The sequence below is a fragment of the Schistocerca nitens genome, chromosome 3, assembly GCF_023898315.1.
Source record: "Schistocerca nitens isolate TAMUIC-IGC-003100 chromosome 3, iqSchNite1.1, whole genome shotgun sequence".
In the NCBI taxonomy this organism is placed as follows: Eukaryota; Metazoa; Arthropoda; class Insecta; order Orthoptera; family Acrididae; genus Schistocerca; species Schistocerca nitens.
The window spans coordinates 694,829,395-694,854,742 of NC_064616.1; the positions used below are offsets into that span (position 1 = coordinate 694,829,395).

The window sequence follows — 25,348 nt, forward strand, 5'->3', positions numbered from 1 at the left end:
TGGTGGTCATTGAAGGTGCCGTAATGGCTGTACGATACATGAATGCCATCCTCTGACCAACAGTGCAACCATATCAGCAGCATATTGGCAAGGCATTCATCTTCGTGGTCGACAATTTGCTTCCCCATCATGCAAATCTTGTGAATGACTTCCATCAGGATAACGACATCATTTGACTAGAGTGGCCAGCATGTTCCCCAGGCAGGAACCCTATCAAACATGCCTGGAATAGATTGAAAAGGGCTGTTTATGGATGATGTGACCCACCAACCACTCTGAGGGATCTATGCCAAATCACCATTAAGGAGTGGGATAATCTGGACCAACAGTGCTTGAATGAACTTGTGGATAGTATGCCACATGTAGTACAGGCATGCATCAATGCAAGAGGACATGCTACTGGGTATTAGAGGTACCAATGTGTACAGAAATCTGGACCACCACCTCTGAAGGTCTCACTGTATGGTGGTACAACATGCAATGTGTGGTTTTCATGAGCAATAAAAAGGGTAGTAATGATTTTTGTGTTGATCTATATTCCAATTTTCTGTAGAGGTTGCAGAACTCTCGGAACTGAGGTGATGCAAAACTTTTTCTGATGTGTGTGTGTGTGTCTATACTCCACAGGCCACTATATGCTGTATAGCAGATGACACAATGTACCACTACTTGTCATTTCCGTTCCTATTCCACTCATAAATGGAGCAAGTGACATCTTTAAGATCCAGACACAAAATATACATTGACGCCAGTAGCATCATTCTGTGGTAAGCTGAAAATGCCTATTCTACAATTTTATCAATAGTGTTTTACAAAACGAGTGCCATCTTCCCTCTAAGAGTTCCCTTTGAGTTCACAAAGCATCCCTGTAGCACTTAGATGTTGATCAAATCTCTGGTAACAAATCTAGTAGCATGCTTCTGAACAGCTTCAATGTCTTCCTTTAATACAACCTGATGGGGATCCCAAACACTCAAGCAGTACTCAATAATGGGTTGCACTAGTGTTACATCATTTGGATGCTGTAATGCTCCAGCCATCTTTGAATGTACGATTGACAACCTGCTTTCACACCATAAACTGATTACATATCTTTGCTATTTAGATAACATTTTAATTTTTTCAAACATTTGAAGACTGTCTAAGCTGACTGACAGCCATGTTTATGTGTGTCCAAACTGCACCTGAATCCAAAAAAGTGCTTTTTCGTCATCCAAGAAATAAAAATCTTGGGGCATCTAATGCATGGTGATGGAGACCATCCCAATCCAGAGAAAATTACAGTAGGCAAAGATGTTCCAACTCTTTGACATGTTTGTGTGTGCTCATACTACTAGCAGTTCATAAATGACTTCAGTACCAAGGTACATTCCTTTCAAAAACTACTGTAGGGAGACGCCAAATTTTTGTGCAATGAGGTGAAAGAAGGAACTTTCCTTGTTCTTAAGGAGGCACTAACATCTTCTCCAGTTCTAGCCTTGTATGACAGGAATGGCAAGACACAACTTCACACTGACAGTAGCGATTTTGGCAGAGAGGCAGTTGTAACACAAATTCAGGAGATAGATTACACTTCCAGAGTACTCTCCATGTGTGAGAAAAACTACTCTACAACAAAAAAAAAGAGTGCCTTTAGTTATTGGTGAGACTATTCAGAAGGATCTGTTGGGTTGACTGTTGAGATTAGCACTGAAGCTTCAGGAGTATGATATCACAGTAGTATACAAAAATGGATCTGAACACAGGGGCATCAACTGCCTTTCTAGCAATCCTTTGGTAGAACACAGCAGTGTGGACAAAATCTCAGTCACTGTTGGATTAAATGACATTGTTGCTCAACAGAGGGAAAATCCAGTACTGCTGGAAACTATAAGAGACTTGAATAATGAGTACCTGACCAAAGGAGAATTCCAATTCATAAAACAGAAAGGAAGGAAGATTAGAGTTTAATGTCTGAGTGACCATGTAGTCATTAGAGATGGAGCACAAATTCAGATTATGAAAGAATGGGAAATGAAATTGGTCATGCCATTTACAGAGGAACCATCCCAGCATTTGCTTGGAGTAGCTTAGGGAATTAATGGAAAACCTAAATCTGGATGGCTGGACAGGGATTTGAATCCTCATTCTCCCAAATGCAAGTCCAGAGTGCTAACCACAGTGTCAGCCCTCTTGGTAATTAATAAATGGAATGTTGTATAAGAGGAACTATGATCCAGTGGGGCTGAAATGTTTGGTTGTCATCCCAGCTCATCTACGGCCAGTGATCATAATGTATTTCCATGATGCTCCAACATCTGCTAACCTGTGATTTGTGAAGATTCCAGACAAAATCAGATGCAGGTATCACTGGCTAGGTTTCTACTGGTCTGTTAGATGCTATGTGAGCCACTTGAAGGGGAAGCATGTATCAGAATTACATTCAGGTCATCTGGTACCAGTACTGCTTGCATCAGTTCCATTACAATGAACTGAAATCAGCCCCTTGGGAAGGTTCCCAAAGTCAACAAATGAGACTCAATAGATAGTAGTCTGCATTGAATACTTCTCCTGCTGTGCTGTCACCAAACCTGTGCTGACTGGTGAAGCTCCAGAAACTGCAAAGTTCCTTGTATAAGGCATCATTTTGAAGCACAGAGCACCCTGTGTGATGGATGATCTCTGATCTAAGAAAAGACTTCCAGTCAAGAATAGTATCAGAGGTACTTTCCTGTTGCAACATCACCTACAGGATAGCAATTGGCTACCATCCATAGAGTCATGGAGTCACAGAATGCTTTAATAAGATGTTGGCAGATATGTTCTTAATGCATGTTGATGATAAACCTGCATACAATACAGAGCAGCAAGATACTACAGGTCTCACACCATTCTTTCGCCTCCACATTTTTGCAAGGCTGAAACAGCACTGTTCCCATATCAACCAGATGATACTCAGGATGACTATGTGGAACCCCACATCACCTGGACTTAATAAGCAAGGTATAAACTCACATATGGACCCAGGATGCTCAGAGAAAAGACCAAGAGCTCTATAATGGCAAATAACAGCCAGTAAGATATGGCCATGAAGATTTGATATGGATTTTTAAACGTGTGTGGAAAGAGGTACTATTGGAAAAGTTACTAATATGCTACTTTTTGGCTGTATCTTTGTTGCTTGTCTAATGTCATGTATGAAGTTGACAATTATGACTTCATCATGAAGAGGACAAATGTGTAGAGACATTCTCTGTGCCCTCTGTATCAAGCTCTGCTTCAGTCCAGAGTCACATATCAACTATGGATGACTGAAGAAAGGAGAAGACCCACTCCAAAATAATGATGCTTCAATGGGTGGGGCTACGTTTAATGTTCATCAAAGTGAGGAGGGTGTAATAACACAACTAGAATGTGAAACTCTGCCAGTTTCACCATACAAAGACCACTGACAAGCTCTTGATCCCTACTGCTGTAATCAGCTCCAATGAGAATTTCTGAAACAGTGGGTCACTGTTTATTCAGCAGCAGCAGCAGCACTCCATCATCAGGTCACATGTGTCTACACAAATACAATTGCCTACTTATGGGGGATTTCAGTGCCTGGGTAGTGAAGGAGGGGGGAAAAAAGGAGCACGTAACAGAATTAACCAAAATGGGATCAGACTGACAGATTTATGCAAAGCACACTTCATGATTGAGAAATCCAAAATCTGGGTAGGGAAGGAAAAGAAATACAAAAACAAAAGAAAAAAATTGGAAACTACTCAGCACATAAAAGAATTAACCAAAATGGACCAGCTTGACAGATTTACGTAAAGCACACAACATGAACAAAAATTCAAAATATTTAAAAAGCTAACCTAAAAAATACGACACATGACTGTTAACAAACCCATATCTAGTTGAATTCCAACTGAATGATATATCAATCAAAAAGAAGTTCCATAAAGAAATATATATTGTCAAAGTTCTCAGAGGACTCTGTTGAGCAACAATGTCATTTAATCCAACAGTGACTGAGATTTTGTCCACACTGCTGTGTTCTACCAAAGGATTGCTAGAAAGGCAGTTGATGCCCCTGTGTTCAGATCCATTTTTGTATACTACTGTGATATCATACTCCTGAAGCTTCAGTGCTAATCTCAACAGTCAACCCAACAGATCCTTCTGAATAGTCTCACCAATAACTAAAGGCACTCTTTTTTTTTGTTGTAGAGTAGTTTTTCTCACACATGGAGAGTACTCTGGAAGTGTAATCTATCTCCTGAATTTGTGTTACAACTGCCTCTCTGCCAAAATCGCTACTGTCAGTGTGAAGTTGTGTCTTGCCATTCCTGTCATACAAGGCTAGAACTGGAGAAGATGTTAGTGCCTCCTTAAGAACAAGGAAAGTTCCTTCTTTCACCTCATTGCACAAAAATTTGGCGTCTCCCTACAGTAGTTTTTGAAAGGAATGTACCTTGGTACTGAAGTCATTTATGAACTGCTAGTAGTATGAGCACACACAAACATGTCAAAGAGTTGGAACATCTTTGCCTACTGTAATTTTCTCTGGATTGGGATGGTCTCCATCACCATGCATTAGATGCCCCAAGATTTTTATTTCTTGGATGACGAAAAAGCACTTTTTTGGATTCAGGTGCAGTTTGGACACACATAAACATGGCTGTCAGTCAGCTTAGACAGTCTTCAAATGTTTGAAAAAATTAAAATGTTATCTAAATAGCAAAGATATGTAATCAGTTTATGGTGTGAAAGCAGGTTGTCAATCGTACATTCAAAGATGGCTGGAGCATTACAGCATCCAAATGATGTAACACTAGTGCAACCCATTATTGAGTACTGCTTGAGTGTTTGGGATCCCCATCAGGTTGTATTAAAGGAAGACATTGAAGCTGTTCAGAAGCATGCTACTAGATTTGTTACCAGAGATTTGATCAACATCTAAGTGCTACAGGGATGCTTTGTGAACTCAAAGGGAACTCTTAGAGGGAAGATGGCACTCGTTTTGTAAAACACTATTGATAAAATTGTAGAATAGGCATTTTCAGCTTACCACAGAATGATGCTACTGGCGTCAATGTATATTTTGTGTCTGGATCTTAAAGATGTCACTTGCTCCATTTATGAGTGGAATAGGAACGGAAATGACAAGTAGTGGTACATTGTGTCATCTGCTATACAGCATATAGTGGCCTGTGGAGTATAGACACACACACACACATCAGAAAAAGTTTTGCATCACCTCAGTTCCGAGAGTTCTGCAACCTCTACAGAAAATTGGAATATAGATCAACACAAAAATCATTACTACCCTTTTTATTGCTCATGAAAACCACACATTGCATGTTGTACCACCATACAGTGAGACCTTCAGAGGTGGTGGTCCAGATTTCTGTACACATTGGTACCTCTAATACCCAGTAGCATGTCCTCTTGCATTGATGCATGCCTGTACTACATGTGGCATACTATCCACAAGTTCATTCAAGCACTGTTGGTCCAGATTATCCCACTCCTTAATGGTGATTTGGCATAGATCCCTCAGAGTGGTTGGTGGGTCACATCATCCATAAACAGCCCTTTTCAATCTATTCCAGGCATGTTTGATAGGGTTCCTGCCTGGGGAACATGCTGGCCACTCTAGTCAAATGATGTCGTTATCCTGATGGAAGTCATTCACAAGATTTGCATGATGGGGAAGCAAATTGTCGACCACGAAGATGAATGCCTTGCCAATATGCTGCTGATATGGTTGCACTGTTGGTCAGAGGATGGCATTCATGTATCGTACAGCCATTACGGCACCTTCAATGACCACCAGTGCCATCCATCGGCCCCACATAATGTCACCCCATAACAGCAGGGAACCTCCACCTTGCTGCACTCACTGGACATTGTGTCTAAGGCATTCAGCCTGACTGTGTCACCTCCAAACACGTCTCCGATAATTGTCTGGTTGAAGGCATATGTGACACTCATCGGTGAAGAGAACGTGATGCCAATCCTGAGCGGTCCATTTGGCATGTTGTTGGGTGAATCTATACTGTGCTGCATGGTGTCGTGGTTGCAAAGTAAAGTCACTGAATTATGACTCTCACATTTTCTTCTAATGGAACCATATGCTTTTTTCTGTAGCATTTGAAAAAAGCTTGTAAGAGAACTTCAATGACATAACATGTATGAGACTAGATCAAGTAGTATCAGGAGAAGAGGCTGCACAAATGTCTGCCCTATTATACCAAATGTAAATAAACATATAACCCAGGTATGTTTCTTCTGTTAACATGTGTGCTTGAAGCCCGTCAGTGTATGTTCTGCTGTTTGCTGTTGTGGCCTTTTGAAGTTGACTGATTTGAACATGCAGGAAGTGTAAATAAATTTCTCCACAAGAAGTGGAAAAAAGACTTGAAAAGACTGGTACACATATCAGAGATAGGAAGTATGGTTTAAGAGGGGCTGAAACATGTATATCAACCTTTCAATTGCAGGAAAGAAGCTCATCCACTTAGGTTTTACATGCCTGAGTAGATCTTCACATGTCACATGCAGGAAATCATGAAAGTGCTTTAGTGTTGCTACACGAACAGCATAAATCGAAGAGTGGTTAGGTACTTTAATACTTATGCTTTAAATATCTTGTGAAAGCATATCTGTTTCACTTTGGATTGCAGTATGTAATATATGAACTGGGCAGCCTACCCCTGCTATAGACCTGTTTAGTTTGTTTTAAAGTTTTCTGTCTATATTGTTTCCCCCTTTTCTTCCAACTTCTCCATAGTTAGTATTAGTATTATCCCAACCAAAAGCAAAAAACTTTATTGCCAAGGTTGAATTCAGAAATTAATTTATATACTCTCTCAGACAGTGTTCTGGAGCTTTCACTGTCACATTCATTTAACTGTAATACGTTACATTGTATGCCTTTTGTAATATCAAAATATTGGGCCAGAACAGGAAAAATTTTCATATGCTTGTGATTACTGGCATCTGTACTGATTTTGACATAATTCACTTTTGATAGACTATGTACAGTGTACTTTATGAACAGTGATATTGCCTCAGTTTTAATTTTTGCACTTGAAAACTGAACAGCTACCTTTGAATCACTAAAAATCTGATATATGATTTTTTATATACATGAGGAAGAACTGTAGGAGTGATGGTGTTTCACAGCATGAATAGCAACTGTGGCTTTCCTGCTGCAACTTTATTCAGTTCTGTTTGACTACCACTAAAGTAACTGGTCAACTGTTTGGAAGTTGAAGCAGAATTCATAGTTCTTGTGTGTTTCTTGGTTGTAAAATATTCACTCAGAGCTTATTTCCCTCCGCTGGCAACTGAAGTACAACAACTGTAATGAAATAATTCAAGATTAGTTGGAATTTAGCCTCAAGTATGCTAATTAACATTTTTAGGCCCATTGATCCAATGTTAGTTTATTAGGGTATACCTTAGTTAGGTATACATGGCAGATACACTATCAATACATCAGTATCCTTGAATTAGTCATCAGTTACTTTTGGCTTGTGCAATTATTTAATAGTAATGCAAACAGTAGACTGAACAGGAATCATAAAAGTGTGCAAGAACAATGAAGTACAAGCAGCACAGGGTCCAAACAGCTTACCTTAGTGGTTAGGCCCAACAGAGAATTTTCATTATTGTAAAATTTTTCTATACTGTTTATAACAGAAAACTCTCAGTACTTTTTAGTGTAAGTGTTGCTCTTACTTGCCCATACACATCACAAAAAGCCTCATGTACATTTGTTCCAGGTTCTATGCTTGGAAACTGGTCCATGTATTCTTCTCAGAAGTGAACTTTCCATTTTGACAACAATTTGATTTGAAAATTCCATGTAATGATGTCACCAGTAACTGTGGACCAGGTTCGGATTCAAAATTACACTCAATGCAGCTGAATATTAACCACATGCGAACCACAGAACAAAAGGTACAAACACAATGGAGGCACCAGAAATACAGGAACTGGAAACTACAAAATTCAAGAGAACTGATTATTACTCTGCTTCTGCTGTCACTGTTAGCATGTGATTAATGTGGACTATTTCATTAGCCACAGTGTTGCTATCTGTAAACTTATATAACAAGGAGTGGTGAAATACTTGAATGGTGATCAGTAGTAAAACTCACATTTTTTGTTGTTTTTTTTTTCTTTAAAAAATCTGACTACACTCTCAGAATTATGTCTCTTCATCCAGGATATTTGTCTTTTAGTATAAAACCATGGATTGTCTTCAAAATTTGCCAGTAATCAGTAAGAAGCTTTGTAATTTTGTGTTTTCAAGAAAGCAAGTAGCAATGGCTCCATCCTGAGTCAGAATCCTAAATAATAGTTGTGACACATATTTATTAGCTCTGTCAGGGAATCCAGCTAATAAAATATACTGAATTTTCTACTACTCCTTTACCCTCTCCACAATATTGCTATCTGTTTTACCCATGTTTTCCATGCATTCCACTGCTAATCTGGAATCTCCAGTCTTATATCCAGTCTCTGTCTAACTACTAAAATCAGCAGCTTTCTTCCTTTGGAGCCACTGTAATTCCAATGTGCACTTCTGACATCAGCACCAATTCAACATCCATCTCACAATAACAGCTGCAGCCACATCTTTCCAGCCACAAACACACCACCCTCACATGAACCTGCAGCAGCCTCCTCAGCCTCATGAGGACAAGCTAAAGACCACACACACACACACACACACACACACACACACACACACACACACACACACACACAGTTAAAATCTAATACCAATGAATTCCACTCCCATTACCTCCCATCCACCTTCCCCAATACTTTAATTGTGTGGAGATCAGGGGTGTGCTCTCAATTGTGGTGCCTGGCTGTGATCCATCAGGCTGTCTACAATTCACCATCCTGGGTGTAGCTGCAGTGGTCCCATGTCGTGGTCCGTCATGAAAACAGTGTAGGCCGAATAATGCCTTTAGTTCATAACAAGTACAGCAGTGACAATGGTACTTCAGAGGTGGCCCTTTGGACGTAGGTGGTCTTTGACAACTGGAGCGTGCTGGTTTCAGTAGTGGCCCATTGGAAGGACAGCATAGGTGACAGTGGTAGCCAGCAAAGTGCTGCTGTCAGCATGTTGGCAGTGGAACTAAATCACGAATGGAACTGGGTGGTGCACATCCAATTGGCAGCACATGTCCTGGGGCAGCTGGCCAGTCCCTGTTGCTCTGCACGAAGACTGCCAGGGCAGGTGAGGTCAAATAACAATACCCAGCATGGATGATGATGTCAATGCCTGCCTCACAGGGTGATGGTGGGCAGCAGAAGCACATATCTACATGGAGTGATGAACAATGACAGTGTTTTGTCACTCAGGCAGTGATGGCTGGACAACGAGATGACCCAGGCTCAAACCCAGGTCCACCAGGAAGGTGACCAGAAGCAGATTACAGTTATCCTGCGGGCGACCCACTGGTGGAAAGGCACAAAGTCAGCAGCATCCAGAATTAATGTAGGCAATGGCCTGCAGCTACTGAAGACAGAGTCTAACAGAGGCAGCTTGCTACATCACCACTCAACAGCTGATGTTGATCTCCCCTTGGCCAGCAGCTTGTGATGACTGCATAAAGCACTCTGAATTAGGCACTACACATACAAGTATAGTGAAATAGTATTTCTGAAATGGCAGTCCTGCTGGCCTCTAAGTTATAACAGGTGCAATCGTTGGGTAATCATGAGACCATTTGCCCCAGATTTCCCTCCAGAAGCCCTGTCAGTGCTGTAATATGTAACAGCTCCTTCTTTTCAGAGAACATGGGTGGTGTCTCCTGTAATGTCAGCACACTGAATACTTGTTCTTGTGCCAGGACACCAAGTTACTGAGATGTCTTGTGATACCCTCCGTATGACGTTGTTTCACTGAGATGTTAACAAGAGCCTTCCTCTATGCAAGGTGGAACAATGGCACAAAAATTTATCATTGTAAATGTTCCCACAATGTACACAACAACCAATTCGACTTTCCATTCTGCTATTGAGATAATTTTGGGTAGTCCCACTATCACTGAACAATGCAAAGTTAATCATATTGTATTGCACCAGATTCCATCCAAGTGCATAATAATAATAATCTTTCCCACTACTTCAGGCTTCACCAGAGTCCACTTAATGAGCTTATTTTTCCTATCTATATGCCTAACACACAGCCCTACCATCTGACAACTGAACTTTGACATGCCTCCTCACAGTTCCCATTCCATCCTCCTGTTTAGCTAAGGTCACTCACAGTAAATCCCAGATCAATGGCAACATACAACCAATACCAAGATGAAGGAAGGAATGTTATTGTTTAACGCCCTGTGGATGATGAGGTCATTAGAAATGGAACACCTGGCTCAATTGGAAACAGCTGCCATTTTTCAAAGAAACCATTTAAGTCAAGTCATTTAGAGATATCATGAACAGCCAAAATCTGGATTACTGGAAAAAGGTTTGAAGACTGCTCTTCCTGAGTGTGTAACCCCTACACCACTGTGTGGCTTCACTCAGAATTGCCAAAACATTCACTGTAGTCCTGATCAACACAGCAATGTGCCATTTTTTAAAATGTTGTAATCTCATGTCTTCATATTTGTATGTTTTAATGAACTCATTTTAGCAGTCTATATTGTCAAAGAACAGTCATTCTTGCTACTGCCAGCATATGACCAATCTGTAGAAATTAAATAAAAATATTAGTTGCGTGAAGCATTGGCATAATTTGGGACAATTTGTCAGTGATGCATGTGCACAGTTGTTACCTTAATAACAGCAAGTTTCTTTGCCTATGATATCACTTAAATTGCATTTAGAGCAATGCTTACACCTTGACATGTCCTACATGATCATAGTCTTATAACATAAATACAAGGTTTGGCTGTAAAAGAATAAGGCTATTGCTGTAAAACTTTTTATTCCAAAAACGGACATATTTAGTTGCTGTCACCCTCAATGTATTCCTCTCCTCTATCCCTACAACACTCCAATGCTAATCTTCCATTGATGGAAGCAGTGATGGAAATCTTACTCTGTGAGCTCCTTGATGACATGTGACACTTTTTCTTTCACTGCTTCAATGGACTGAAATCTTATTCCTGGAACCTTATTCCTTTTAATGCAATATGACGTTGGGAAATAGATAAAAGTCACATGATGTTAGGTCAGGTGAATAAGGTGGATGGTCTAACACTGCGATGCTGTACATCACCAGAAACCTTTTAACGGACAATGTGGTATGAGCTGGTGTGTTGTCTTGATGCAGTATCCATGACTTGTTCTTACACAATTTGGGCTGTTTCTCTCTTATTTTCTCATGGACTTGAGCAATATCCTCAAGGTAGTAATGTTCATTAATAGTTCAACCTTCAGGAACCCAGTGAAGATAGCCAATTGCATGAGTATATAGAAAAACAATCATCATCACTTTGAATCTTGATATCCTCATTTGAGCTTTTCTCACTCTTGGTGAAGACGAGTCCTTCCAGTGCACAGATTGGTGCTTAGTTTCTGGACCATAAGTGAAAAACCACGATTTGTCACATGTTATCACTCTTTCCACAAAATTAGGATCATTTTCAATGGTATTAAAAGTGTCAGTACATATATTTTCATGAGCTACTTTTGATTGATTGTAAGAATTTTAGGTACCAGTTTTCCAGGAAGTTTTCTCATGTTAAACTGATCATGTAAAATATGCATTAAGCATTCTTTGTCAATTCCTACAGTTTTCAAAATCAATTGAAAACTCAACTGCCATCAGATCAAATCAGATTACTTACTGATGGCGCCGAATGAAATTCGCGAGTGTGTTAGTTCCAGTAATAAATGTAAATTTACTGAAGAAAAGTGTGCATTTTGCAGAAATGTCGGTTGGTATTGTGACCAGTTATGTATTACGTGTTATATTGTGTTAAAAGTATCTGAAAAAAACTGTGATGCATCTATAAACTGTGAAAAAGAAACCATGTTGACGATCGGTAAACAGAACAGCATGAGTTCCGCAAATAAAAGCAAACAATCCGAAGTTTGTGTGAAGTGTAAGAAGTTCGACGTATTTAGTGATGGGAAGTGCATCTCTTGTTATTTAATTATGAAGGTGGTAGTAAAAAATGAGAAACTCAGTGTTTGCTTAGCATCAACTTCATCATACAGCCACGAAATTGCGCTTCAAGAAATAACAAACAGCAAACTATGCTCATGCAGAAAGAAAGTCGTTACAGGTATTATGTGCTTTAAGTGTAAAATTGTTTATCATTATAACTGTGCAAAGGTGGACTCAAAACAAGAGATATGGAAATGTGATAATTGCGTAAAAGTGGGCACTATAGACAGCAAGGAAGAAATAATTTCCGTGTTGTTAGAAGAACTGCAAAGACTGAAAGCTGAAAATGTCACATTGTCTGCCAGAAGTCAACAGAACAAAAGTGAATCCCAAGACGAGAGCACAAATTGTCACCAGCCCAAGAAGATACCAAAACATCTCGTTTCTCAGCAGTTATATCATCTGAATACAAGCAACCGTTTTAGTGCCTTAAGTGATAAAATTGATGAAACAGAGAAATCTACTCAGGTGGTAGGACGAGACAATGTTCCTAAAAATTCGACAAAAAGACCAATTGAGAGTCAGCCAACGAATAAGATTTTATTACTATCGGACAGTCATGGGCGAAACTGTGCATCATTGCTAAATGAATTTTTGAAACCCAAGTACTACACATCATCTGTTGTTAAACCAAATGCATGCCTCAGTGGTGTAGTTGAAGGGGCATCAGATCTTACTAGTGATTTCAATTCGGACGATGCAGTTATTATCCTTGCAGGAATAAATGACATTCGTAAGAAAAACAACTTTATTCCAGACTTAGAAAAGTTGACTGCAGCACTTGATCATACAAAGCTATTGTTATGCACCGTTCCCTACTGTTATGACAAGCCAGAAGTCAACGAAACAGTGTACAGATTTAATGAATATATAATGAATTTGTCATCTAATTTTGTTAATGTGAAAGTAATTGATGTCAATTTATTCTTGCAAAGGCCTGATTACACTAATCATGGACTACACCTGAACAAAACAGGAAAGCTCAGACTGTGCAGGAACATTGCTTCATCAGTATCAAACCCATGGAAACGGTGTGATGTAGTAAAAACACTTACAACCAGCTCTGCAAGAAAGGTCAGATTTTGTACCGGTACTGTAGAAACCAATTCATGCCAAGATAGACAGGGAACCAATGTGAATACAAGAAACAGATGTATAGCTGTGTCTCACCCTGTCACTGCCAATGACATATTAATACCATATGATGAAGTTCCACCCAAAGAACCTCAAGGACTGGAAAATAATTCCGATGCAGTATCTCCAAGGATAAAAGGTAATCCCCGATTTTCTAAGAGAGAAAGAAGAATTCCAAAAAGAAACAGTGATTTTTTATGGCCAGCACCCACCCGACCTTGCCAACGACATCTAGTGAACAAATCTCCAGCTGCGACATAGGTCTTAATGTATCCAACACAGTTTTGAGTGCAACGGGGACCAACGGTGTTAATGGACAAGCAGACCAGCAGAAGGACAGTAGAGGTAGCTATAAGAATCTTATTATTCTTCATCAAAATATCAGAAGTCTCAAAAGTAAATTAGAGTTTTTATCTGTAAATTTAGGGGACATGGACACTGTTGACCGTCCTCATGTTTTATGCCTTACTGAGCATCATGTAACAGTTGGAATTGATGGGCTGCAGCTTGATGGGTATGATCTAGCTACTCACTACTGCAGAACAAGTAAGGAGAAAGGTGGTGCTGTAATTTATATAGACAGTAAAATCATTTATAAATCTTTAGATCTAAGTAAGTATTGTGTAGATCAACATTTTGAAGTTTGCAGGACTGAAATTTCTGCAAAGGACATGTTACTTACTGTGCTTGCAATTTACAGAGCTCCAGCAGGGAAGTTTTGCATCTTTATGAATAAGTTAGAATCTCTTTTGACCAAATTGTTCTCTAAAACTAGAAATTTAATAATTGTAGGTGACTTTAATGTCAACTTCTTAACTGATAACAACCTCAAAACTGACCTGGACCACTTAATGAATTCTTACAACTTGGCTGCGATGGTTACCTGGCCCACTAGAGTTACAGAAAATTGCAAGAGCCTTCTAGATAATATTTTCATTGACAAGAATAGAGTCAACAGTGCTAGTGTGAGCAAAGTAATTTATGGCCTGTCTGACCATGATGGACAACTTCTGAAAGTAAATAACATCAGTTTGTGCAATAAAATCTCCCACACCTATAGGTCCTATAGATGTATAAACACTGAAACTGTGTCTGCCTTTAACGACTATTTGTCACAGATAGATTGGGAGCCAGTGTACAGCACATCAGATGTTAATGATAAATTTAACCTTTTTTTAAATGAATTTATATCTGTATTTGAAATGGCTTTCCCAAAAAAAACTGTCAGAAAGAACAATGAGGTTTCTTCCAGTAAACCATGGATTACTGGAGGTATAAAAATTTCTTGCAGGACTAAGAGGGAGTTACATGCCTCACTAAGAGTATCAAATGATCCCCTTGAAAGGTCTCATTTTAAGTTATATTGTAAAATTTTAAAAAGGGTGATAAACAAATCCAAGAGCCTGTATATTAAGTCTGAAATTGATAAATCTGAGAACAAAATAAAAGCAGTTTGGAATGTTATAAAGAGAGAGTGTGGCAAGAGTAACAAGAATGTTAATACCACAGAGATAAGCTATAAGGATGAGGTTATTCATAATCCTGTAACAGTTTCCAACATATTCAACAATCACTTCATAACTGCAGCAGAACAAGTAGGTTGTAACGGTTCCTTAAATGCTGCTACGCATTTATTACACAGAGCTAACCCTAACACGTATGACCCAATTTGTATTGCCCCAGTTACTATTACTGAAGTTAAAAATACCATCAAGGCCTTAAAAAATAAAAATTCCACTGGTATTGACAACATTTCACCAAAAATACTGAAGCATTGTAGTGACCACATATGTCAAGTCCTGTGTCACATTTTTAATGAGTCTATCCAGCAAGGTGTTGTCCCAGAGAGACTAAAGCTTGCCGTTGTGAAACCACTTTTCAAGAAGGGTGACAAAACTAATTTATCTAACTACCGTCCAATATCACTACTAAGTAGTTTCTCAAAAGTATTAGAGAAACTAATGTATACAAGAATTGTAGAACATCTTAACAGCCACAACATACTCAACAGAAACCAGTTTGGTTTCCAAAAAGGTAGATCAACTGAGCAGGCTATTTTTTCTCTCACAAATGAAATTTTAGAGTCAATAAATAATAAAATGTCACCTATTGGAATTTTTTGTGACTTGTCTAAGGCCTTTGACTGTGTGGACCACAACATTCTCTTACATAAGGCTAATTTTTATGGCTTGCGAGGTAGCATTGGTAGATGGATAGAATCATATCTGCAAAACAGAAAACAGAAGGTGATAATTAATGGTGCCAATGATAGTCCCATTTCTTCTGATTGGGGCACATTAAAGTGTGGTGTGCCTCAGGGGTCCATCCTAGGACCTTTGCTTTTCCTTATCTTCATCAATGATCTCCCACTTTGCACAGACACCGAGTGTAAATTTACTCTTTTTGCCGATGACACCACTATTCTGCTTGAAAGTCGAACTAACAGTGACCTAGAAAATAAATGTAATGCTGTACTCGTTGACATCCTACACTGGTTTAAGTGCAACGGACTAACTCTAAACATTCAGAAAACTCAGTATATGCAATTTCACACATCTCAACAAGAAAATGAAGTATGCCACTTAAACTGTGGTAACCAAAATATACTACACTGTGAATCATCTAAGTTCTTGGGCATTCTAATTGATGGCAAGCTGAACTGGTCTGAGCATATCTTAGACCTACATAGAAGGCTCAGTGTGGCAACTTATGCTCTGCGTGTAATCACCCCCATTGGTGATGAGGACGCTACTAAAGCTGCCTACTTTGGTTATTTTCATTCTATCATGTCGTATGGCATAATATTTTGGGGCAACAAGCCTTTAGCCAAAAAAATATTTACTGCACAGAAGAGAGCTGTTAGAATCATGAGTGGTGTTCATCCAAGATATTCTTGCAGAAGTCTGTTTCATAAGTTACAAATATTAACACTTACCTCTCAATTCATATTTTCTTTGTTGATTTTTGTTTCTAACAACCTATCTCTTTTGAAAACTAATAGTGAATGTCATGATCATAATACTAGGTCTAAAAATGATCTACACAGGGATCTGAAACATTTAAGTCTTGTTCAGAAAGGTGTTCATTATTCAGCCACAAAAATTTTCAACTCCCTTCCATCAGGTATTAAAGATCACATTAATGTCTTACCTACTTTTAAATGTAAATTGAGAGAATACCTAATGGTAAATTCCTTCTATTCTCTTGATGAGTATCTACAGATAAAGCAATGATTTTTTATACTGATAAAAATTTGTTTGCTATAGATCACATTAACTGTTTAATTTGGAAAATGTACTATATTTCCTTTTTAGGTATTGTTTTATATTACTTGAGCTATACCTTTGATTTGATTTTAACCTACAAACTTATTCATAATCTTATGGTACATTTTTGTCATTTTATATATGTGTATTATTTGTTTAATTTGGAAAATGTACTATATTTCCTTTTTAGGTATTGTTTTATATTACTTGAGCTATACCTTTGATTTGATTTTAACCTACAAACTTATTCATAATCTTATGGTACATTTTTGTCATTTTATATATGTGTATTATATCTGTTGTATGTAATCATGACTCATTCCACATCCTTGTGATTTATCACAATACGGATTAATGGAATACAAAATAAATAAATAAATAAATAATTGTTTCAATACTTTCATCTGTTTTTGATGTTGAAGATCTTCAACATCATCTTAGGAATCTTGGAAACACCTGAACCACTCAAAAACACACATACATATTAAACAGTCTTTGCCATATACTTCCTTTAGTAACAGATAGCTTCAGTGGCAGCTTTTCCAAGTTTCATGTGAAACTTCATGACAATTTGTTACTCTATTATTACACTTACCACTTTTCTGGCAAAACAAAATAACACCTCCTACACAAACAAAGGCCACAGATACACTGATTTGTCTACAGACTCCAGAGATGCCACATTTGGCTGAGAAAGCTTCATGCCTAATATCTATTGGTGGTTTACCTTTGGTGTATTTATAATTACTCTGTGACAGCATCAGTTCTGTTATTTTGTAGCCATACCTTGTATTCATTGTATAAATTTTCAATTGTATGTAGGAATATCATAGTATGTTTTATTGTCTCCACCTTGCCTGAAACTATTTTAAACAATCTCACTACAGCAGATTTTATGTGGTAAATGTCCTCTTATGAGACTGTTGTGTGCTCTCCTGTGACATTACTTGTCAGTGTCCTCTACTTGAAAATTAGTCCAGATTCACAGATTCACTACAGTAATACTTGTGGACATCTCAGTGGTCCCATTATTTACAGCAGTCAAATTACAAATTATCATAACTTGATAAACCACCATAAAAGATTGTAATCTAAACATCTTGGTAGAGAAGACAACCTGCACTACCTTAATTACTTATTCCTGCACCAGACTGACATCACAGAAAAATATTCTGCATAAAACTGTTTAATTTACAAATATTTATTTTCTTGGTAAACATAACAAATAACAGATTCTCAAATCCCCATCCATCTGTAAGGTCAATTGCATCCCCTTCACTAGTAGTTGGGGTAGGAAGTACAGTCACTACCTACAGGGTGAAGCACTCTTGTGCTTCTTGCTGTGTGGAGAGGACAGGGAATGGGGCACTATTCTTGGGAGGAAAGGACAGACATGCACTGCACTTATGGGGTGGTAGATGGAAACGCTCATGATGCTCTACATTAGTACGTTTGACAATTTCCAAATCATAGAGTACCAGATCCATGCACATTACTGCCATCCACAGGTCCCTATGAGAGACAGGTTCTCTTGAGGTTTATTTTCCACTGGCATGTTCTCATAATGGCACATGTGCATTTAAGGCCTACTTTGAAACCCTATGTATTCATTTTTTGTTACAGGTGTGAAGGCCTGATGGATGCAGTCGTCAATGCACAGTGTGTACACCAGTACTTGAAGAGGAGGCATTAGTGCTGCTCAAAAACATACCCTCAACAAGCTCACAGTGTGTTGCATGGGAAATGGGTTTAAGCCATTCCACAGTTTGGTGTGTGTGGCATGAAGAAGATTTAAACTTCTACCATCTTCACAAGGTTCACACCCTTAACCCACATGATTTTCTTCATCAAACTGAATTCTGCCAGTGGTTTTTGCAAAGGCATGCCATTCAACCAGACTTTCTGAACACTGAACTTTTTATGGATGATGTATTCTTTAGAAAAGAGGGTATGTTCAACAGCAACAATCGACGCATGTAAGCATGGGAAAATCCACATGCTGCCTTTGTTTGTGGCCACCAGGACTGCTTTGCTGTCAGCATTTTGGCTGCCTCAGTAGGTGATAATCTGGTCAGTCCATACATGTTCACTCAGTGACCGAACACAAATAGATATTTAATCTTTTTATAAGAAACTCTGCCAGTGTTGTTAGAACATGTTCGACTCAACATGTGATAGTGAATGTGGGACCAACATGGTAATGCACCTGCAAATGCATTTGGATGAAACCTTTGGTGAGAACTGGATAGAGCATGGTGGGCTGGTGGCATGGCCTGCATGTACCCCTGGCTTGATGAACATTGATTTTTGCTTCTGGGGCCACCTGAAATTTGTTGTCTATGAAACACCCATTGAGACTGATGAAGAGGTGATGGCACACATTATGGCAGCCTCTAATGCAATTTTCACTTTTACAGGAATGTTTGAAAGTGTGCAACAGTCACTCCAGCTTCATTTAATGGTTTGCATTCAAGCAGCAGGTCTTAATTTCGAGAACTTTTTGTAACTGTTTTCAAATAAAAGTTATAAATCTTCACGCCAGCTTCTCACTTACCTTGATGCTACAATTACATTGAAAACATTGTCCCGCAGACGTGCTGCTATAAAGGTACGGATGGCATGTTGTGTACCTACTCTCTTGCAGCGCACAAATCTGTTCAATGATGCATAGCACCATATGCTAAGGAATGAGGACATGGGTTGCTATGTGAAACATGCTTGTTATGACTTACTCTCATTTTCTGCATTCATTTCAGATACACCTGTATAAAATATGAAACCATTAAATATACACATCAAAATAAGTTTTGCAGCATCACCCTGGTTCCCAGAACTCCTACTGAAGATAGACGTTGACTGTGGATATTGTCTCACAGACACAGTCCTTTTGACTTTGTGGTAGGAAGAGCTCTCAACAAGGGAAGTGGCCAGGCATCTCGGACTGAACCAAAGTGATGTTGTTCAGACATGGAGATACAGAGATAGGAACTGTCGATGACATGCCTCGTTCAGGCCACCCAAGGGCTACTACTGCAGCTGATGACCACTACCTACTGATTATGGCTCAGAGGAACCCTGACAGCAATGCCATCATTTTGAATAATGCTTTTTGTGCAGCCACAGGACATTGTATTATGACTCAAACTGTGCGCAATAGGCTGCATGATGTGCAACTTCACTTCCAATGTCCATGTTGACGTCCATATTTGCAACCACAACACCATGCAGCACGGTACAGATAGGCCCAACAAAATGCCAAATGACTCGCTCAGGATTGGCATCATTTTCTCTTCACTGATAGGTGTCGTATATGCCTTCAACCAGACAATCATCATGGACGTGTTTGGACGCAACCCGATCAGGCTGAACTCCTTAGACACACTGTCCAGCGAGTGCAGCAAGGTGGAGGCTCCCTGCTGTTTTGGGGTGGCATTATGTGGGGCCGATGTACGGTGCTGGTGGTCATGGAAGGCGCTGTAACAGCTGTACTATACATGAATGCCATCCTCTGACTGATAGTGCAACCATATGGGCAGCATATTGGCGAGGCATTAGTCTTCATGGATGACAATTTGCACACGCATCGTGCACATCTTGAGAATGACTTCTTTCAGGAAAATGACATCACTCGACTAGAGTGGCCAGCACGTTCTCCAGACATGAATCCTATCATACATGCCTGGGATAGATTGAAAAGGGCTGTTCATGGGTGACATGTCCCACCAATCACTCTGAGGGATCCACGCCAAAATGCCTTTGAGGAGTGGGACAATCTGGGCCAACAGTGCCTTGATGAACTTGTGGATAGTATGCCATGATGAATACAGGCATACATCAATACACACACTGGTACTTCTAATACCCAGTAGCACTACTGGGTATTAGAGGTACTGGTGTGTGCAGCAATCTGGACCACCAACTCTGAAGGTCTCGCTATTTGGTGGTACAACAAGCAATGTCTGGTTTTCATGAGTAATAAAATGGGGGGAAATGATGTTTATGTTGATCTCTGCTGCAATTTTCTGTACAGGTTCCGGAACTGATTCTTATACTCACCCAACGTTCCTGATTTGGGTTTTTCAAGTTGTTTCATGATTTCAATACCAAAGACTACTCTGATGCAGCTCTCCATGCTTCTTCAAGCCTCTTAATCTTCAAAGATCTGCTGCAACCCACATGTATTTGAATGTGCTTACTATGTTGATCTCTTAGTCTCCTCTACTATGTTTACTCCCTCACTTCCCTGTAATGCCAAGTTAACAATTCCTTGACGCCCCAGCATATATTGTGTCAACCAATCAATTCCTGTCATAAATTTTTTTCCCAATTTGATTCAGAACTCCCTCATTAGTAACATGATCTACCAATCTAATCTTCAGCATTTTTCTGTAGCATTGCATTTCAAAAGTTTCTATTCTCTTCTAATCTGAACTGTTTATTGTCAATGTTTCACTTCTGTACAAGGCTGCACTCCAAACAAATATCTTCAGAAAAGATTTATTAGCACTTAAATCTTTATATTAGAGAATAATAAATTTTTCTTTTATTGCTGCCCAAATAGCAAAGCTCATGTATTACTTTTAGTGACTCACTTCCTAATTTAAGTTTGGTACTAGTGACACTTGCCAGCACCTGCTATATTTGGAATTATTACATTCTTCTTCAAGTCTATGGGCATTTTGTCTACTTTATATATTTTGTGGATTAGGTAGAATAGATTTGTTATGGCTGGCTCTCCCAAGGATACAAGTAATTGTGAAGAATTTTTGTCTACTCCAGGTGTCTTGTTTCAACTTATATCTTTCAGTTCTCTGTCAGATCCTTCTTGCAATATCATATCTTCCATCTGGTATTCATCTACTTCCTCTTCCCTTTCTATGATATTTCCTTTAATTTCATTTCCTTTATATAACACCTCTATATATTCCTCCAACATTTTGATTTTCTCTTCTTTGCTTAGTAATAGTTCTCCAGGTGAGCTCTTGACATTCATACACTTGCTTTTTAATTCATCAAATCTCTCTTCAGTTTTCTCATACGTTTTATCTATCCTTCCCCTGTAGTTTTATTTAAGCTAATTGTTACATGAAAGGTAGCAGGCTATGCAGCTCAGCTACCTGTCCTGCCACTGTGGGAATGGTTGTATGTTACACCAACTAAACTGCTCCAAATAAATGTTATATAGGAATGGACAGAACAGAATGGCCCAGGACATACATCACATGTAGCAACATACTACATATCACATAAAAAACATTTATTCAATTGAAAGAAAGAATCTCATTGACAAGTTACAGTGGTCAATTTCAAGTTGGCAATAATAATTCACATCTAATTTTGAATAAGCAAATTTTACTGTACAGGAACCAATACACAACTTGAAAATCCTATTAGTTCTGACATCAACACTGGCATGGAACACCTAAGTCCCATGCTAAAACATAAAATATTAATAATGTTCCAGATTGCACACAAAATTACACACATCAGGCAATGGTTTTTTAGAAATGTCTGTAATAAATGATCTCTTTCTTTTCTGGATCACTGTATTTAATTGACCTTAACTGACAAATTACTAAACATTGTTGACAGAGTAATATTGTTCAGTGAATAGTGTCTATCAAAACTCAGTTATTAATTATTTCCAGTCCATAAATTTCTAATGTCATCATTGTCCATTGGATTTGTTGAGGAGCCTACCTAGTACAGTGGGTGCACACGTGTGTTACTGTGTCACCTGTTCACCAACTGATATAAGGATTAGAATGTAATCTGCACCATCAGTTCACTTCAGCAGACTAATACAATCTGATGCTCTGTGCACATAATCTTTAACAATCTTTAGCAGTTTTCTGCACGCACAAAATCACCTGGAGCCCTTTGTTTATCTACTACCAGCCCTCCACAGGCAAATGCTGTGCACTGCTAAGTGGCTATGCATTACGAAGCCAACTTACCCACTTTTGTCTTCTGCCTTCAACCTAAATAAATCATTCAGCAATGCCTAATATTTCTCAGACAAACTCATTTTTACAATCACTAACAAAACTTTGGAGTTCATGTAAGTTTTGTGCATTGCTAGGTATCTCCACTGGAAGTGTCACCTAGAAGATTGCTTGCTGCCATGTGACTTTTTGGGAAAAATTGTGTACTTGGTAGAGAGGTAAGCATGAGATATACTGCTGCTTGATTCTACATGCAGTCTGCAATGATGTGTGTGCAGGTTGACATGTCATGTGCTCAGTGCTAGCCTGTCTGTCACAGGAGATGGTTAGCGGATGCGAAAATGGATTTGCACATCACCACACAATTCCCCCGTTGCTAGAGTTGACAGTCAGCTGACGGATGTGGTGACTGTAGCCAGTGTCATTCGGCACTCTGAGGTGGGGTGGCAGATGCAAATGGTGTTCTAAGTGGTGGCCTCCAGATCATCTGGCACTGGGTGTGGGGGCAGTTACATATTGCACCACTGGTTGGGGAGTGAGGGGTCAAAGTGCCGCAGCTGGCTGGCGGGTCAGACAGGCTGTGCAGTGTGTGACAGCCTGCTGGCAGCTGGGCTGGTTGTACATGGTGAATGAAGCACTATGTGTTGCGTGCAACAGGTAAACCACACACAGTCGTGTGCCTATGCCACATGTTGTTGCAGCCTCATGCTGGAACTGCGGCTCATGCGTTGTCATGTGGGCACGGACTGGTGTTGCGGGATTGGTGACCCATCACTCAGATCTAGGAGTGTTGTGCAGATGCCCCATGACCCAGGTAGGATGGCAATGTGTAGGTCTACCGTGCTTTGGGCAGTTATGCTGGTATAGATGGTAATGAAGGGGGGTGGGGTGGGGGGCAGCACGGCCCCCAGGTAGGTGTCCCACACATCAGCCAATGGGTTGACAGGAGCAGCTGGGGTTTCACTTACAGTACCCAATGGCAGCTCAATCTCAATGTTAGATGGTGGGGACAGGCTGGAAAGATCCAGTCTGTACACCAGCTTCAGATGATTGATGGGGACTGTGATGCAGTTACCATAGAGGCAGTTGGAGAAAATTATATTGCCTCTCTTGAGCACCAGTTACAGACCAGAATACTGTGGGCAGAGGGGCAGCTAGTGGACATCCACTCAGAGCATAACATGCATGCACACACAGAGGTCTTTATGCACAAAGAACTTGTGTTTACCTTGACACCATAGGGATACTGGATGAAGATGCATTATGCAGTCTGCCCATAGATGATTTTGGAGGTGGATTCATGCAAGTTGGCTTTGTAGGCCACACACAAACCTATGAGAACTAATGGTAGAGTGGTACACCAGGTTGTACTGTGGCATGTGAGGGCACCTTTCAGTGTTTTGGGGAATCTCCCCATAACACTGTTTGTGACGGGGTCGTAACTGAGCATGAAATGAATGAGTGTGCTGCATGTTTTAGCTAATATTTTAAGTAGGCCTGATGTGAATTGTCATCTGCAGTCTACTGTTATGTGGCAGTGGCACTCAAAATGTGTGACCCAAATGTCCATGAAAGCTGTTGCCACCATATCTGCGATGATTTTGGACAGTGGTACGGCCTCCAGGCACAGTTGAACCTGTCGATGACATAGAGTGCATACTTGTGGCCATTTGATGATGGGAGGGGTCCAACAAGCTCAGTGTGGACGAGGGAGAATCAGTGGTCAGCTAGAGGGAAAGAGGCAACTGCAGTGTGAATGTGGAGGCCTACTCTGGCACTCCAGAAAGGGAGGCAAGAGCATGTCCAGAAGATGCAATCTCATTGTACGCCAGGCCATACAAGAATTCTTGCACAGGAGTCACAGATGCTTGAACACAGCAATGAGACAAACTGTGGAGGTGCTCAAAAGCCAGGCAGCAGAAGTCAGGGAATAGGTAGTGGCATATGTGTTCATTAGGACTGTCTGGAAGGTCAGAACTCATGTGGAAACCACACCAAATAAATGACATCATACCTGGGATCATATGTAGTTGAAGGATGAGTCCAGTGTTAGGGTCACTGTGTAATGTTTGTAATTTGGGGGATGGTTGCCTTGGCAGCAGCTAGGGTGGTGTAATAAAGGGGGGCTGTAATGGCGCAGAAGCAACTATGACAGTCGGTGGCAGTATTGTCAATGCCTACCATGTTGTCAGTGAATACTGTAAAGGGGCATTTATCACTGGAGGAATGGAAATACTTTATGGCCTCATACATGGCAAGAAACTGTATTGTAATATGTGACCCACCAGTGTTATGGCTTAGACAGCCACTGCCAATCGCCTTCAACATGTTTCTGTAGGATGCAGGAGCCGGTAGGTGATATTCTATACCCAAAGAAGTCAATCTCTGAGACACCAAAAACCCACTTTTCCAGGTTGATTGTCACTACTACTGTTCAGAGGTGGGAGAAAACCTCCTGGAGTTGGCAACAGTGCTCCACTGGGTTGCAAGAGTAAATCAAGCCATCAGCCAAGTATGCAAAGCAACATGAGGCAACACACAGGATGCTGTCAAGCAAACACTGCCAGGTCTGAACAGTGTTGTGAAATGAAAATGGCATAAATATACTTTCAAATAGACCAAGAGCCATGATTATCACTATCTTTTCAATATCTTCTGCGGTGACCAGAACTTTTGTAATAGCTTTTGCACAGTCTAACTTGCCAAACAGGGGTAGTGACCGACAGGTGGTTACAAAAGATGCTTAATAGCAGAACCATATTAAGGTCCAGAACTGTTCTCTTGTTGAGGGTGCAGATGTTCCTGCACGGGCTCCAAGTCCCACCTTTCTGGCCACAAGATGTAAGGCAGGAGCCCAGGGGCATTTTTGTGGGGCATAACAC

General features: G+C 39.9%; 1 protein-coding gene across 1 annotated transcript in view; it reads left to right on the top strand.

Moving 5' to 3' along the window:
* Positions 1-18,282, top strand: part of LOC126248664 (glutamate receptor ionotropic, kainate 2-like) — a 542,085-nt gene extending 523,803 nt beyond the window's left edge. Inside the window, exon 19 of the transcript XR_007545524.1 lies at positions 18,145-18,282. The gene's annotated coding sequence lies outside the window, so the exon portion shown is untranslated. The remainder of the gene's footprint in view (positions 1-18,144) is intronic.
* Positions 18,283-25,348: the final 7,066 nt, after the last annotated feature.